The following is a 17,814-nucleotide window of genomic DNA, read 5'->3' as shown; positions in this document are numbered from 1 at the left end:
TCTGCCTGGGACTGAACCCCAGCACTCCCCAGCTGTGTGACTGTGGCACCACAATTTCTTCATTCATACAGTGGGAGAAACAATACACCTTACCACCTCACAGCTTACCAGTGATTAAATCAGTGACTGTTTAGCACCTTGAACAATAGCTGATCCAGAGTAAGCAGCGAACACGGAGGGATTGAGAGGGGTCAGGTGCTCAAAGTCAGAATGCGCAGCAAAGAAAAGTGAGAGAGAAAAGGACAAAGAACAAAGCCAAAGCCAACAGCTGATGATGAAAGAAGATTGGGAAGGCCGAGAGCAGGTGCCCAGGAGATGGCAATCAGTCCAGGGTCACGCTCACCAAGGCAAGAAAGAATTTCAGTGGAGGAATGGAGCGATCAGGAAAAGGGGGAGTCTGAAGAGTCATCAGAGGAAAGAGCAGAACGAAGACATTTCCGTGGGTTACAAAGTAAACAGTGCAAAAAAGAGGAAACAAGTAAATGTGCCACAAACACCGCTATGGCCCCATCTGCTTTCCCTCACCGAACCAGTGCTCACCCGGGTACCGACACACTGGCCTCTTCTCTGCGGCTCCCACTCCAGGGTCCTGGCTGCCCATACTCCCTCCCAGTGTTTGGCCACAGCCCCTTCTCAAGCAGCCTGCTGGAGTTTAAGAGAGTCTGTCCCCTCCCACTCAACTCACTTAGGAGCTTACCCCCCCACCCAGAGTCCATGTTATATGCATGAAGAGGGTGGAAGTTCAATCCATGATGGGGTTCAGAGGTAGGACCTCTGGAAAGTAGTTAGCTTTCTATGAGATCATTAGTGGGAGCCCTCAAGGTTGAATTCTGGTGACTTTATAAGAGGAGAGATGGAGACAGATGGACACAGACAGGTACTAGTGCTCCTTGTCTCCTGCCATAAAGAGCAGCAGCAGGGGCTGGGGGCGGGGCCAGGGGGTGAGGGGTGGGGGTGGGGGTGGGGGTGGGGAGGACTAAGAGGGGACCCTGAGCAGAGCCTGGCTATGTTGTTATAACTTCCAGCTCCATAGCTGTGAGCTAAATAAACCTCTATTCTTAATAAAGTAGCCTCCCTCAAGTCTTTCATTATATTAATGAAAGATATATGAGAGATCTACCCTCACTGGTATATTTTAAATTATACTCCTGTTATCTTGCATCCTGCTGTACCTTTCTTTTAATATATTGTGTCCATTCCTCTTACTCATTCATTCATTCATTCATGAGGCACAGAGACAGAGAAAGAAATACAGAGAGTTCTCATCTGCAGTTCACTTCCCAGATGACCCCTACAGCCAGGGCTGGACCAGGTCAAAGCCAGGAGCTGTGAACTCAGTCTGAGTCTCACATATGGGGGGCAGGCACTCAAGTTCTTCAGCCATCACCTGCTGCCTCCCAGGGTGCACTAGCAGGAAGTTGGAATCCAGAGTAGAGTCAGAACTCAAATCCAGGCATTCAGATACGGGATTCGAGTGTCCCAAGTATCTTAACCGCTAGACCAAATGCCTACCCCTGCTGTACTTTAATCTACAGCATTTATCACCTCCTACCAAGCTACACAATTTACTAGTTATTATGTCCATTGTTTTTTCTGTCTATCCCTGGTGTAATGTAACATCCACAAAAAAATAGGCTTTGGTTTGCATTTATTTGCTGACAAATTCCATGGGTTTAGAGCAATACATAGCACACAACAGGTGCTCAGTAACCTATTTATTGATTGGCTCAAGGCAATCATTTAGGAATGAGACAAGTAGGTTTTCAAGTACTGCCAGTGTAAGATGCTCACAAGTTTTTTTAAAAAAGTATGTCAGAAAACAACACATGTAGCATGATCCTTTTTATGTACATAGAAAACAAAAATCCTCCTCCTCCCCAAAGCAACCCAGTTATAAATCCTTAGGTGGAACAGAACAAAGCAGGCATTCATGCTGGAGGGTGAGGCCAGAGTCAGATCCTGCCCGTCAGAGGAAGGATAGGACCACCTGGAATAGCAGCCCAGCAGGGGACATCACGGCCCCCCGCAGGACAAGAAGGGCATTCACATGAAAGGAGGCAGAGCCAGGAAAGAGACTGGCTACATACTGTCAAATAAGAACAGGCACTCCCTGACTGACAGTGTGGTTCCCTACCCAAATGTTCATCATCAGGTGAACATTTAAGAAGCCAAAAACACATTTAACACACCTAATCTACCAAACATTGTAGCTTAGCAACACAGTACATCATAGCGGATGGGTTGTTTACCCTTATGATGGTGCAGCCGACTGGGAACTGTGACTCACTGCTGCTGCCTGGCATCAGAAAAAATACTGTACCACACATATCACTAGCCTACGAGAAGATCAAAATTCAAAACCTGAAGCACAGTTTCTCCAGAATGCCTATCACTTGTGCACCATCGTAAAGTGGAAACATTAAGGCGAACCACTGGCAGCCAGGGTCCATCTGTAGAAACAGTAGATTTCTCCTTGTTGGAGAAGACCTTTAAATATAGAGAGTAAACTATAATGGACCCTGTGGTGCTGAATCAGAAGATTCAGATTGTGGCACAGAGGGTTAAGCCACTGCTTTCAACACCAGCATCCCACATACATGTGCCTGCTCAAACCCTGGCTACTCCACTCCAACTCAGCTTCCTACAAATATGCCAGGGGAAGGCAGCAGATGATGGCCCAAGTATTTGGGCTCCTGTCTTCCATGTGGAAGACCAGGACAGAGTTCCTAGCTCCTGGCTTTGGCCTGACCCAGACCTGACTGTTGTGGGCATTTCAGGAGTCAACCAACAGATGAAAGATCTCTTGCTTTTTGCCACTCTGCTTTTCAAATAAATAAATAAATCTTATTTCAAAAAAAAAAAAAAAACAGAACTGAAAGCACTGATGTGAAATCATGTATATAAATACACAGAGAGTCCAAAGTCAGAGTCTCAGGACAGCAGCTCCCCAATAAGCCAGGAAAACACCGGATGCCCAAATTTTGATTTCTATATCCCTATCTCTATTCAAAGGAAACAGGACTTCTTGAAGAAATGACTAGTTCCCTTGCTAGGGCAAGCCAAGTTTAAGATGAGTCTCTTTTTTTTAAAGATTTATTAATTTATTTATTTGAAACTGAGAGTTACACAGAGAGAGAAGGAGAGGCAGAGAGAGAGAGAGAGAGAGAGGTCTTCCATCCACTGGTTCACTCCCCAGTTAGCTGCAATGGCTGGAGCTGCGCCCATCCGAAGCCAGGAGCCAGGAACTTCCTCTGGGTCTCCCACGTGGGTGCAGGGGCCCATCTTCTACTGCTTTCCCATGCCATAGCAGAGAGCTGGATGGCAAGTGGAGCAGCCAGGACTCGAACCAGCACCCATATGGGATGCCAGCACTGCAGGCGGCAGCTTTACCCACTACGCCACAGTGCTGGCCCCAAGATGAGTCTTGAACATTTTGTTACAGCAGAAACTAAACAAGTACTCAACAATGATGGCACAGAAAAACCACCTTGAAGAAGCTCCCCTCACCAAATTAGTGAAAATGAGCATCACAATCGTGTGACAGTAATGGAATACAGCTCCATGAAAACATAGTCAACTGTGGATCAACAGGAGAGTTCAAAATCTAGATCACCAGACAGGAAGGGTGGGAGGACAGCAACAGTCCTATGACATCATGGTTAGAGCTGTAGAACCTGAATCTAAGTGAGGAAATGTCAGGCAAACTCAAGTGCGGGAACCTTCTAGAAAATAATGACCTATAACTTCTAAGAGTGATAAGGCAGATCATGACATGCCAAGAAAAACTGAGGAACTATTTCCAAGTGAAGGAAACTAAAGAAGCCTGACATCTACATGTGATACCTTTCCTTTTTTTTTTTAAATAAAATACAACTTTTTAAATTAAATTATATATTTGTTTATTTGCAGGGTAGAGGCAGAGGTAGAGACAGAGATAGAGATATAGATAAAGACATAGACAGAGAGATACACAGAGATAGCATTCCTATGCACTGATTCACTCCGTAAATGCCTGCAAGGCCTGGGGCTGCACTATGGCGCAGGCTTCCTAAATGAGTGGCAGGAATCCCATCACTTAAAACATTACTACTGCCTCCCAAAGTGTTCATTGGTAGGAAGCTAGAATTGAGAGTCAGGAGTAGAACCCAGGACTGTGATGTAGGACACAGATGTCTTAATACAGGTCTTAACCATGTGGACAAATACCTGCCCCTAATTCATGATTTTACATTGGATACCTCTGCTTAAAAAAAATCACAAGAACTACAGGACAAAGTTAACTCAGTCTGAGGATTTTTTTTTTTTTTTTTGACAGGCAGAGTGGACAGTGAGAGAGAGAGACAGAGAGAAAGGTCTTCCTTTGCCGTTGGTTCACCCTCCAATGGCCGCCATGACTGGCGCGCTGTGGCCGGCGCACCACGCTGATCCGATGGCAGGAGCCAGGTGCTTCTCCTGGTCTCCCATGGGGTGCAGGGCCCAAGCGCTTGGGCCATCCTCCACTGCCTTCCCGGGCCACAGCAAAGAGCTGGCCTGGAAGAAGGGCAAGCGGGACAGAATCCGGCACCCCGACCAGGACTAGAACCCGGTGTGCCAGCGCCGCAAGGCGGAGGATTAGCCTAGTGAGCCGCGGCGCCGGCCAGTCTGAGGATTTGACAGTAGCAACATATCAAGGTTAATATCCTGATATCAATGGTTATCTCATGATGATGTAGGAGAATGATCCTGGTTGCAGGAAACATATACTAAGAATTACAGGGCAGCAGGGCATCAGTAGGAAAATTACCTTCAAGCAGTTCCAGAAAGGGTTGGGAAAAGAAATTTCTTTATTCTATTCTCACTCTGTGACTGTTTAAAATTTTTTATTATAAAAATTAAAAAAACAAGAGTTTTTATTTGTTGGTAGTAACAGCATAAGATCTGAAAGAAAACCTGTCACTCTATTTATAATAAAACATTACTTCTGGAGAGGGTCACAAAATTGACAGGAGTGGGCGGGCACTATGACATAGCAAGGTAAGCCCCTGAAATGCCGGTATCACATACATCATGTATGGAAACACTGCTTCAAGTCCCAGCCATTCCGCTTCCAATCCAGCTCCCTCTTAATGCGGCCCAGGAAAGCAGCAGCAGATGCTTGGGAAGTGCCTGGCCCCCTGCACCCACATGGGAGACACAGATGGAGTTCCTGGCTCCCAGACCGGTCCAGCCCCAGTCAGTCGCAGCCATTCAGGGAGTGAGCCACTGGACAGAAGATGCCTATATCTCCTTCTCTGACACTCTGCCTTCCAAGTAAATAAAATAAATCGTAAAAGAAAAAAAAAGAAAAGAAATTGACTGAGGAGGGGGATGGAAGGAGAAGGACTTTCACTTCTATTCCACGTGGCTTTTACAACATACATGTATTTCCTGGATATTTAAATAATAACATATTGGTAGGGGGGTCCACAGATCATTTCTTGGAGAGGGTAGAAGGGAAAGAGAATTTCCAGGGAGGAAGACTCTCGTGTTTCAATGCTCCAGGGACACAGTGGGTTCTCCCCTGACACTGTAATGTGGCTGCTGGACTTGGAATATTCTCTTTAAGATTCAAAAGTCGGTCTATTTCTCACATAGTTTATTTACTGATTTAAAATTGCAGAAGTCTGAAATCTATTGCAGTTGATCAGCTTTCAGCTTTTTAAAATTTTTCATTGCATAAATCGTATATGCTGGGGACACAAACTCAGAATCCAGCTTCAAGTATTTAACCCCATTTCAGGGTGGTCTCTCCACACTGGATTATTTATTCTGACAAATAACTCAAGCATCATATTATATCACCATAAGTACATCCATATTTATTTCCAAAAGAAAAGGATTACTTTATTAAACATAATCCCAACACTATATTTGTACAGCCTTGTCTCCCTCAAACATCCTCAATGCCACCAATTAATCATTCCGATCTGTTCAAGTCAGGAGCCAAACAAGACCCAGTGTCATACTTGGTTGTTCACTTCTTCTGTTCCTTCATCCATGGATTCCTCCTTCCATCCCCCCTCCCCCTTTTGTAATGTTTTTGATACACTTTCCCTTTTCCAGTTAGATGTCTATGTAGTTTGAGGGACTCTGCCCTCCCTCCTTTTCATCAACTCCCCTAGTCTTTTAAAAGTTCTGTTGTTAGAAAATCCTGGATAAACCCAGAAGGGTGGCGCCTTATGTTCAGGCTCCAGCAGGGAGCTTGATGGGCAAGATGGAGAACTGCTAATCACAGTATCAATTTTCACAGAAAACAAAAGTGCAAGAAAACTATCCCAGAAATAGTCAGCGCTCTCCCATTCACCCTGAACTGTCCCTCTTTGGGCCTTAGTTTCCTTATCTTTAATTAAGAGGTTTCAACAAGATCATGATGATGACAACAATGATGACAAATGAACAGGACATTACTATTTGCCAAAGATCCTGCCAGCTAAGACTGTCTCTGTGATTTCTAAGTACCAAACGCTATCCTTGCTGGTCATGGGGGACAATGTTTTATAAATGACAAAGGAAGAATTAGAGGACAACCACCTAGAAACTGAGACTACAAACGGAGATTAAAAAACAAAACTTCAGTCACCAACATATCTAAACATGAATAGCATGCTGGTTTCAAAGTACTTTCTTACATATCAGCAAATGCTGTCCACACTAACACAGAAATGATGAAGAAGGACACAACAGATTCTTGGAAGAATGTTGAGTATGAGTATTTCTCTACACCAGCACAAGTTCAAGTCCTGCCCTCTTCCAAAGAGGACATCTGGTGGGATCCCCTTGTTGTGGCAGAGCAGGTTGAGTCACCACTTGTAATGCCAGCCTCCCATATCAGAGTGTCAACTTCTCTGCTTCTCATCCAGCTCCCTGATAATGTGCCTTGGAAAGCAGCAGAAGATGGCCCAAGAACTTGGACCCCTGCAACCATACAGGACACCAAAATGAAGCTCCAAGCTCCCCTGGCTTTGGCCTGGCCCAACCCTGGCTGTTACAGGCATTTGGGGAATGAATCAGAGGATGGAAGATAACTCAATTTCCCTCTCCCTCACCCACTCACTCTGTCGCTCTGCTTTTCAAATAAACAAATTTTAAAAAATAATAATGAAGAGGTCATCTGGCAATGTTAGCAGAGGCATGTCCATGACTGTTGGGAGAGACCAAGGAAGTTGCTGCACAGCCTGCAATATTCGGAACAGCATGAAGCAGAAAGAATCACCCAGCCCCAAATGCCAGCAGCTGTGAGACAGCAAGACCCTGCCAAAGACAAGATCCACATCACTCAAGTTAAACTGTACTGTGTCAGGAGGCTCCTGAGACCTGAAACCACAGGAAGACAGATACCTTTTTTTTTTTTTTTTTTTTTTTTTTTTGTGCTGTAAATCTCTGATAAGGAAACTGTCTTGTCGTGTCTTGCCATGGTTTCGTTTGGTCTGGTCTGTTCATGGTTACCAAGATAGGATCAAAACATATTTCCGAATGTGAACTAGCCCTTCTGTGTCGTCATCTTGGGAGACACTCCAGCTGAAGGATATACTTGGCTGAGCACACCTGTGTCTGAAAGAGTGCTGATTCAGGAGAGGAGTCTGCGATGCCCTTGATTCTAATGGGAGTGACACACAAAGAACACCCCTGGAGAAAGAGACATCCACAGCTATGAGTGCTATGCTAAGACCAGAGCAGTTTAACAGGGGAATGACAGCAAGCTGGCAGAGTGTGTGGAGGGGCCACTACTCCAGACTCTCAGGGAGGCTTGTTTGGGGAGCCCACACTCAAGTTGAGATCTGAACAAGGTGACAGACCAAGCAGAGCTTGGAGAAGGTATTCACGGCCTGCAGTAGCAAGGCCTAAGGAACACACAAAAAAGGAGTCAGAAGTGCCTTAAATTAGGAATTGAGGTGAAAGAGAGATGGGAAAAAATTACTTGAACAGGAAGTCTGATTTTCTTTTCTTTTCTTTTCTTTTCTTTTTTTTTTTTTTTAGATTTATTTGTTTATTTGAGAAGCAGAGTTACAGAGAGACAAATGCAGAGAGAAAGGTATTTCATTCACTGGTTCACTCCTGAGATGGCCACAATGACTGGAACTGAGCCAATCCAAAGCCAGGAGCCAGGAGCTTCTTATAGGTCTCCCATGCAGATGCAGGAGCCCAAGGACTTGGGCCATCTTCCACTGCTTTCCCAGGCCATACCAGAGAGCTGGATCATAAGTGGAGCAGCCAGGAATCAAACCAGTGGCCATATGGGATGCTGGCACTGCAGGCGGCAGCTTTACCCACTAAGCCACGGCGACCGCCCCTTCTTTATTTTTTTTTTAAGATTGATTTTATTAATTTAAGAGCCAGAGTTACAGAAACACAGAAAGAGAGCTAGAGAGAAAGTTCTTCCATCCACTGGTTCACTCCCCAAATGGCAGCAACAGTCAGAAGTGGGCCAATCCAAAGCCAAGGGCCAGGAGCTTCTTCAAGGTCTCCCACATGGGTGCAGGGGCCCAAACACTTGGCCATCTTCCACCGCTTTCCCAAACCATCAGCAGAGAGCTGGATCCTAAGTGGAACATTCAGGACTCAAACTGGTACCCACGTGGGATGCCAGTGCTGCAGGCAGAGGCTTAACCTACTATGCCACAGCTCTGGCCCCAGGAAGTTTGATTTTCCAACAGTCATAGGAAGCTACTGGAAGCTCCAAGCAGAGAAGTTATGAGATGTGATTGCTGTTTAAAATCTCTCTAGCTAGGGGCCAGTGTCAGGGCAGAGCAGGTTAAGCCACTGCTCGGTATGCCCATCTGCATCCCATGTCAGAGTGTCTAGAATCAAGTCCTGTTTCCACTTCTAATCCAGCTTCTTACTAAGGTGCCTGGGAGGCAGCAGATGATGGCCCAACTACTTTGAGCCCCCTGCTACCAGCATAGGAGACCCAGATGGTGTTCCTGGCTCCTGGCTTTAGCCTGGCATTTGAGGAGTTAGCCAGCAGAAGAAGAGATATTTTCCTCTCTCTTTCTTTTTTTTTAATATTTATTTTATTTATTTGAAAGACAGAGTTGCAGGGAGAAGTAGACACAGAGAGAGGACTTCCATCTGCTGGTTCACTCCCCAAATGGCCACAACAGCTGGAGCTGAGCTGATCCGAATGAAGCTAGGAGCCTGGAGCTTCTTCCAGGTCTCCCACGTGGATGCAGGGATGCAAGGAGGGCTGCTTTCCCAGGCACATTAGCAGGGAGCTGGATCAGAAGTGGAACAGCTGGGACTCTAACTAGTGCCCATATGGGATGCTGGCACTGCAGGTTGGGGCCTTAACCGCACAGTGCCAGCCCCTCTCCTCTCTCTTTCTTTCAAATAAATAAAAAGAAACTTTAGAAATATAGTAAAAGAGAGAGAGAGAGAGAGAGAGAGAGAGAGAGAGAGAGAGAGAGAGAGAGAGAGAGAAAGAAAAGAAAAGAAAAGAAAAGAAAAGAAAAGAAAAGAAAAGAAAAGAAAAGAAAAGAAAAGAGAAATCCCTCTAGCTACACTGTGAAGAATGGACAGGCAAACAAGAATGAAGCAGAGGAGGCAGTGTGTGGAACAGTAGCAGGAGTGCCTGCTATTCTGCTGTCAGTTCAGCTTCCAGCTAATGTGCCTGGGGAAGCAGTGGAAGATGGCCCAAGTACTTGAGCCTCTGCCACTGATTTGGGAGACCAGGATGGAGTCCCTGGCTCCTGGCTTCAGCCTGGCCAGATCTGGCTTTTGCAGCCATTTGAGGAATAAATTGAAAGACGGAAGATCTCTCTCTCCCTCTCTCTCTCTCTGTCGCTCTGCTTTTCAAATAAATAAATAGGTAATTTTTTTTTTTTAAAGAAATTAAGGAGAAAACCAATTGAGAGGCAACTGCATTTGGAGTTTCACTAAAAATCAAAGTGGGCATTTGGTACAGTGGTTAAGATGCTTTTTGGAATGCCCACATCAAATACCAGGACACCAGGGTTTGCATGCCAGCTCCATTCCTGATTCCAGTTTCCTAATAATATGCACCATGGACAGCAGTGGTGATGGCACAAGTAGTTTAGCTCCTGTCACCCACATGGGAGACCTGCATTGAGTTCCTGGCTCCTGACTCTGGTCTCTGCCCAGTTAATGCAGGAATTTGGGGAGTAAGCCACCAGATGGAAGACCTCTTTGTCTCTCTCTTTCCAACTCTATATAAACTTCTATCTCTAAAATAAATCAAATAAATCAATACACACACTTAAAAGTATAACTTGACCACAATGTCAAAGATTTGTCTTTGATGCAGATATATCAAACAATTTATAGATACTCAAAGCTATTTTCAAAGAAGAGGCTCCAAATGTTTAAATAGTAGCAGGTTATTGCTAATAAGGGTACTGGGCAGTACTGCCTCCCCACCCCACCCTACACAGCTCTGGTATGGTGACGATGTCATTAGCCTCCATAACACACAGGGCCAATTCCTGCAACAGGGTAAGGCTGAGGTATCTGATCATCAGAGGGCAATGAAGAGCACCCCACACCACCACCACCATAGCAACAATGAACAGGCGCTGAGATCTGCCTGGCAAGTGTTCTCCCAGGAGTTCTATTTGTGTTTTTGGATCTCCCAATCTTCAAGAAGCCAACTGGAGTCAGTGTGGGAAATGGGAACATTAAGGCTCCCCTTCTCCTTTGTGGTTCTTGTCTTTAGCCTCAGGATTCCTGGCTGCCACAGGATTCATGTGGCCCAATTAGGATACAGATCCAGCAAATAAAACAAGACTCCTCAGTCAGTTTTAAGCAACAAGCCTTAGGTCAACCTGACACCTGGGCAAAAAGGGGCCTCCATCCAGTCTAATCTAAGTTCCCAAGGAACCCCCCAGTGACTCTCGAGTCAGAGCCATGGTTGCCTTAAGGAGTTTGTCCTCTCCTCCCACCCAATACACCCTTGGCCAGCTGTGGGTGGCTAGCCAAGTACCGGAGGGCATTTGGTCCTAGTCATTCTTCTACTGTCTCTCTCTACTGCAAAAGCACAAAGCAGTTACAAGGCCTACAATCTGTGCTACTCTAAGAACTAACTCAGACAACCCTGTCCTGGGAGGTCCTCTCTCTACCCAAACTTAAGCTTCACACTTCAAAGAAAGATTGCTAATTATACATTATGATACCAATTATATTTGAATGCATTATGAAATGGAGTCTTTGCTAAGCAATTTTACTGTTTTAATTCTTTTCTCCTACCATTTTTAATAATTACACTCTGGTTTTATTGCATTAAGATGCAATTAAGGAAGAAAAGTCCTTTACATTTTAAGTCTATTTCAATTTTTTTTTAACTTAAGGGATTCCACAGTCCTCTATAATAATGTAATGCACATTACGGCCAAAAAAAAAAAAAAAAAAAAAAAGAAGAAGAAGAAAAAACTTAAATAAAACTGAGTTCCATTTGGGGAGAAAAAAAAAAACACAAGTCTACTTATTTTGAAAACCCTTAGCATGAGACATTAAAAAGATGGAGAATTCCTGATCAAACAAAGACAAAAATAAACCATCTACTGGCACATTCATATGGAAGCAAAAGCTTTATACTAAGGAAAAAGGTATGGCAAATTGTGTCTCAAAATGCTGAATTTCAGGATTGCTAGCATTCAACCATGCACAAAGTAAAATGACACCATGATTTAATGCAAACCCACCCTTGCCAAATTACATTTTCCTTCAAGTGCAGTCGGCCTTCCGTATCTGTGGATTTAACCAATAGCAATCAAAAATGTAGTTAATCCTATGATGGCTCAGTCTGTACTGAAAATGTACAGACCTTTTTTTTAACCTCCTCATCATTTCCTAAATGCAATATAACAACTATTTGCATGTATAAGGCATTATAAGTAATCTAGAGATGACTTAAATATAACGGAGGATTGCACAGATTGTTTGCAAATAACACACCATTTTATATCAAGGACTTGGATATGTGAGGAGTCTGCATCTGTTGGGAGGTCCCAGCAACAATCCCCTAAGAACTGACATCATCTAACATGTAAAAGAATGAACAAGGGAAATTAAATTATTTTAATAGTTTTTAGTTATTGATTTGTTTGAATGGCAGACAGGGTAGAAACAAATCTTCCATCTGCTGGTTCACTCACCAAATGGCTGCAACGGCTAGGGCTGGACAAAGCCAAAGCCAGGAGCCAGAAACTTTATCCAGGTCTCCCACATGGGACGCAGGGGCCCAAGCACTTGGGCCATCTTCCACTGCTTTCCCAGGTGCATTAGCAGGGAGCTGGATTGGAAGCAGAGCAGGCAGTGACTTAACGCGCTGCACAACACCAAGCTCCTTAATAGCTTCAGAACCCAGTTGATGAGCAACAAATTTTACCCTTTTGCACACTGAGGCCAAGTTGTACCAGCGATGTGGGTACTTCTGGGTGATCTGGGTATTTAAAGTTTTCTTCATCCTCTGCTTATCTTCTAGCCCAAAAGTCAGCAAACCTTTCTTTAGTACAGGGCCTAACAGCAAATACTGTGGGCTTTACAGAACTGTTCTGATGCAACTACTTCAGATTTGTCCCAAGAAAGCAACCACAGATAGTATTAAACAAATGAGTGTGGCCATGTTCCAATAAAATTTTATTGACAAACCATGCCCATGACCTGTAATGTGCCATTCCCTGCTCTGGTCCTCAGAAAACTAGGAAACAAGGGTGAAGCAGAAGCACACTGAAGGGCCAGCATATAGCACAGTGGGTTAACCTCTGCTTGTGATGCCAGCCTACCAGATTCAAGTATTTGTTCAAGTCCCAATTACTCTGGAGTCCCTGGCTCCTGGCTCCTGGCTTCGGCCTGGCCCAGCCCTGGCTGTTGTAACCATTTGGAAGAGAGAACCAGTAGATGAAAGACAACTCTTTCTCTCTCTCTCCCCCTCCCTCTGTGTGTGTCACTCTGCCTTTCAACTTAATTAATTAACTAATTAATCTTCAAAGAAAGAAAAAGCTCCACCACACTGGGACCCTCTTGTAGGAATACATAAAGAGGGGCAGGCAGTTGGCCTAGTGGTTAAGATGCCTGTGACTCCTCCAGCTCCTGACTCAAGATTCCTGTTAATGCACACCCTGGAAGGCAGTGATGATGGCTCAAGTGCTGGGTACCTGCCACCCTCATGGGAGACCTGGGCTAAGTTCCTGGTTCACAGCTTTGGCCTGGCCTGAACCTGGTCATTGCAGTCATTTGAGAAGTGAACTACAGGAAGCGAGCTCTCTCTGTTTCATAGATAGATAGATAGATAGATAGATAAGAGAGGAAGGAGGTGGGGAGAGAAGGGGGAGAAGAAAGAAGTAGAGGGGTCCAGCTGATCTGAACCCACCCACCAGGATACTGAGCACAACCCATCATACAAGGAGTAGTCTTTCAGGACCCACCCTAAGTCTAGACATACCAGGTAGGCATCATTTCTCAACAACCATGGTTCTCTCTCATAGAAGCAGCCTCTAGGAAGCTGGATGGGAAGCAGAGCAGCCAAGAATTTAAAAAGCACTCTGATATGGGATGTGGTTTCCCAAGTGGTAGTTTAACCTGCTAGATCCCAACACACCCTCAGTAAATTTTAAATTTCTTCTTTGCTGAAATCTTCCAGCTAATAAACACACAAAAAAATAGTAAAGTAAAATATCAACTTTTTGTAAAGAAAGAAGGACCCAGACTGCCATTATGGATCACCAATGGCTGTAACACCAAGAAGGTCAAGGGACTTTCAGATTGGATGCGTCAGACTGACAACAGCTGTCAATCTTAACACTTCTAAAGGAAACAGGATGTGTCAGCAGATGGAAGTTACCCATCATCTATGAAATTGAGGGAAATCTGAGAGCCAATGAAACACATTAAATGACAACCCAGAATTCTTCGCAGCAAAATCTTCATAAATACAAACTCTTTTCCCCAGGACAAAAGATCCAGCTTCTTGACCAAACATAAGGGGCCTTCAAAAAGTTCATGGATAATGGAGTTAAATCATAAGTTTATTGTGTGATAAACAAAATAAAAAGTGTTGAAATTCATGCATATGAGGGGCTTTCAAAATGATCATGGAAAATATATATTATGAAAAAATTATGCATGCATTTAAGAACTTTTTGCACCAAAACAAACTTATGTTTTACTTCTATTTCTTTCTTTCTTTTCTTTTTTTTTTTTTTTTTTTTTTTTGACAGGCAGAGTTAGACAGTGAGAGAGAGACAGAGAGAAACGTCTTCCTTTTTCCGTTGGTTCACCCCCAAAATGGTTGCTATGGCTGGCACGCTGCATCGCGCCAATCCGAAGCCAGGAGCCAGGCGCCTCCTCCTGGTCTCCCATGCAGGTGCGGGGCCCAAGCACCTGGGCCATCCTCCACTGCCTTCCCAGGCCACAGCAGAGAGCTGGACTGGAAGAGGGGCAACTGGGACAGAATCTGGCACCCCAACCGGGACTAGAACCAGGAGTGCCGGCAGTGCCACAGGCGGAGGATTAGCCAAGTGAGCTGTGGCACCAGCCTTACTTCTATTTCTTACAAGCATTTTGAAGTACCCCTATATAATGCAAGAGGGGACAGGGCACCTGCATATTAAAAGAAACTCATGGGACATCTTGATCAAATGCAGTTTGTGGACTTTATTTAGATCCTTTGATAGCCCTTAAGTATTTTTAACCAATTGTAAAATACGATCTGTGTGATAATCAATGAAATCTGAACATGAATGTGCAGTGATATTAAGAAGTGAGTTATTTTTATATGTGATAAAAATATTGTATTGGGGCCAGCATTGTGGTACAGTGGGCAAAGCCACTGCCCACAGTACCAGCATCCCATATAGGTGCTTGTTCATGTCCCAACTGCTCTACTTGTAATCCAGCTCCCTGCTAATGGCCTGGGAAAAGCAAAGAAAAATGGCCCAAGTGCTTGGGCCCTTGCACCCACATGGGAAACCTGGAAGAAGCTTCTGGCTATTGGTTTCACCAGGTCATTATAGCCATCTGGGGAGTAAACCAGCAGATGGAAAATCTCCCTCTGTCTCTCCTCTCTCTCTCTCTGTAACTCTGATTTTCAAATAAATAAATCCTTTATTAAAACAAAAAAAACTGCGTTGATGTTTAACAAATTTTATAAACCCTTATCTTTTTCACCTAGTTATCATGAAATATTTACAAACAAGTCTGATTTTCTTCTTAAATTCTCATGCTACAATTTTTCTTCGAAGAAATATAAAAACGATTTCAGTTGTTTTGATCTTTCAGAAATAGCTACTTTTAAAGTACACATGAATGTGGTGATGCAAAAAGGATAAGGGGTAAAAATCAACAAACATTAGGCACAGATTTGGGGCTAAAAAGCAACCTTTATGATATATGTGCAGTGCCTCTAAAAAGTGCATCAGAGCACAGGAAGACAGGGATATGGAGGAGTAAACGGCTCACCATGTGGAGGCCAGGCTTCCAACTGCAGTACCATCTGGAACACAGCCATCAACCTGGAAGCCAAAAAGAAAAAAGACTCCTAAGTGACAAATCCATGTGTTGTACTCTATAGACCACCTCCCTAGCCACCCCCCCCATAAAGGTACATCATTTATTAAAGGATAACAGAGGAGGTCTCAGTGAGAGCTAAGAGTAAAGAAACACAGGAAAGAGAATGCAACGCAGGAGCAATGTGCTCCAGACAGTAAAGACGGAATCCACCACAGCCCGCCCTGGCAGCATCACCCTAATACAGCCTTCTACAGAAAGTTCCCCCAAGTCGGCAACTCACTTCCAACTGGGCTCAGAATCCTATGAAAGAAAGCAAGAAAAAGCAACATGGATGCATTTTTTTTATTAAGATGGCTCAAAAGCTAACATAGCTCCTTCATGATGGAGGGAACAAGCGTCAAAGAAAGGCAGTATGAAGAGGAATGAGCAGAAGTTAAGGCAGATTTCAGGCTTGAGATCAAGGTAGGACTTCTTAACAATGAGAACCAGCCCATGGCAGGGTATCATGGGGCCAGTGAGCTCTCAATATTGGATGAGGTTGAATCAAAAGTCCAAGAAGATCCCAATTAATTCTACAGCTTTATGATGGATAATATTAAAGACAAAATTCAAGTACTTTTATTTATTGACATCTGCTGGTTCAGTCCCCAAATGCGGGAGGCAAAGCCAGGAGCTGGGAACTCAATCCAAGTCTCTGAAGGAGGTAGCAGGAACCCAACTACTTGAGCCATCACTGCTGCCTCCCAGGGTCAGTGTTAACAGGAAGCTGAAGTCAGGAACCAGAGCCAGGAATTGAACCCAGATACTCCAGTACAAGAAGCAGGTGTCTTAGCCAGAGTCCTAACCACTAGGCTAGATTCCCAGCCCTGGGATATTTTTTAAAAACAGTAAGACAGAATTTATTCAGGATTACTGCAACAGACAGATCCAAGGAGATCCAAGACAAGGAAGGCATCCCCCCTGACCAGCAGAGGTTGATCTTTGCCAGGAAGCAGCTGGAAGATGGACACACCCTGTCTGACTACAACATCCAGAAAGAATCCACTCTGCACTTGTTCCCTGCCTGAGGGGAGGTGTTTAAGTTCCCTCTCTTTTTCAAGCTTTCAACAAATTTCACTGCCACAAAAAAAAAAAAAAAAAGAAAGAAAGAAAAGAAAAAAGAAAAGAAAGAAAGAAAGAAAGATCAGGCTCAACCTCCGAATGCAGTGGTGGGGAGGAGCGGATCTGATTTAAAGACAAAGAGTGGAGGAAACTACTAAGAGGCATCAAGGGACTCTTGCTAAACCACTTAACAGGATTCTTGCTGAAGGCAGATCAAGGACTTAAGAGAAAGGTAGGGGTTGAGTAACTGGATCAGATAGTGTGGGTGGGGGTTTCCCTCTAAACTGGTTTAGCAGGATTCTTGCTAAAACTGAGCTGGGGAGGATGAGGCCTACTTGTAAAAAAGGCTTGGGAAGGACTCAAGAGAGAGTCTTTCTCAGTAACAATAACTCCAGTGTCAACAGAGGTCTTGGTATGTAGAGGTGTCGTCCAAGGTCACGGAGAAGGGCAAGCAGGGGCCAGGAGTAAAAGGAGACCTCCCAGCCCCAGGCTCAACGGGGTCAATTAAACCCAGAGTCTTACGCAGCATAGCACTTGCTCATTTCTCAACTGCCTCTCCATATTCAATTTCCCTGTTTTGCAGAATCAAGAAACACCTAGTTCTATACATCAAGCTGCACGTGATAAGGCAAAAGTACCTTTGAACACATGCATGCCCCGAGAGCTATTTACAAACCACTCCTTGTGATACTGCAGCAGAACGGGTTCATCTCCAAGAGGCACAAAGGAGCCTTTCCCACTGGTCTTGAAATGAGAGAGCACAAATAAGAGAGGGGAGAAGAAAAAAACTACAAGACTGGATATGAAAGCATCTGACACAAAGCAGGAGGCCTTCAGTCACCGGCAGGACTCAACGTCGCGCACACAGGCTCTGCAATTTCCCACTCTGTAGAAATCCCAGGTAGAGCATTTCAGGATGACCAGGCTGCCTTCCTGTGTTCTCAGAAGCACCATCCACTTACTGGAGAGAAGTTATTTAAAAATCTAGAAGGGTGATGTGCTCAGCATTCTGTGCTGTGCCTGGGCTGACCTCCTGGCCCTCTGATCCCTTCCTTGGGAGGTGACAGCAGAAGTGATGGCAGTAGGTGGAGGGTAAAGGAGGTAGCAGCATTCCTCGCCAGCTTCCTCCCTGCTAGGTCACCTAGGGTCTCCATCACAGGTCACATGTTCGCCTGGATGGAATCAACTACCTGCTCCTCCAATTTGTCCCCCTCCCAAGTCCCAGGAGACCCC

The 17,814-nt window shown here is 44.6% G+C and overlaps 1 protein-coding gene across 14 annotated transcripts in view; it reads right to left on the bottom strand.

The window, feature by feature from the left end:
- The window catches only part of TIAM1 (TIAM Rac1 associated GEF 1), a 445,843-nt gene that overhangs the window by 326,298 nt on the left and 101,731 nt on the right, over positions 1-17,814 (bottom strand). For all 14 annotated transcript variants that reach the window (XM_051819218.2, XM_051819217.2, XM_070071883.1 and 11 more), the window contains one exon: positions 15,430-15,482. The gene's annotated coding sequence lies outside the window, so the exon portion shown is untranslated. The remainder of the gene's footprint in view (positions 1-15,429; positions 15,483-17,814) is intronic.

Source organism: Oryctolagus cuniculus, chromosome 4 (genome assembly GCF_964237555.1).
Source record: "Oryctolagus cuniculus chromosome 4, mOryCun1.1, whole genome shotgun sequence".
NCBI lineage: Eukaryota > Metazoa > Chordata > Mammalia > Lagomorpha > Leporidae > Oryctolagus > Oryctolagus cuniculus.
Note: the sequence above shows the minus strand (reverse complement) of the source record. Positions and strands in the feature narration are given on the sequence as shown.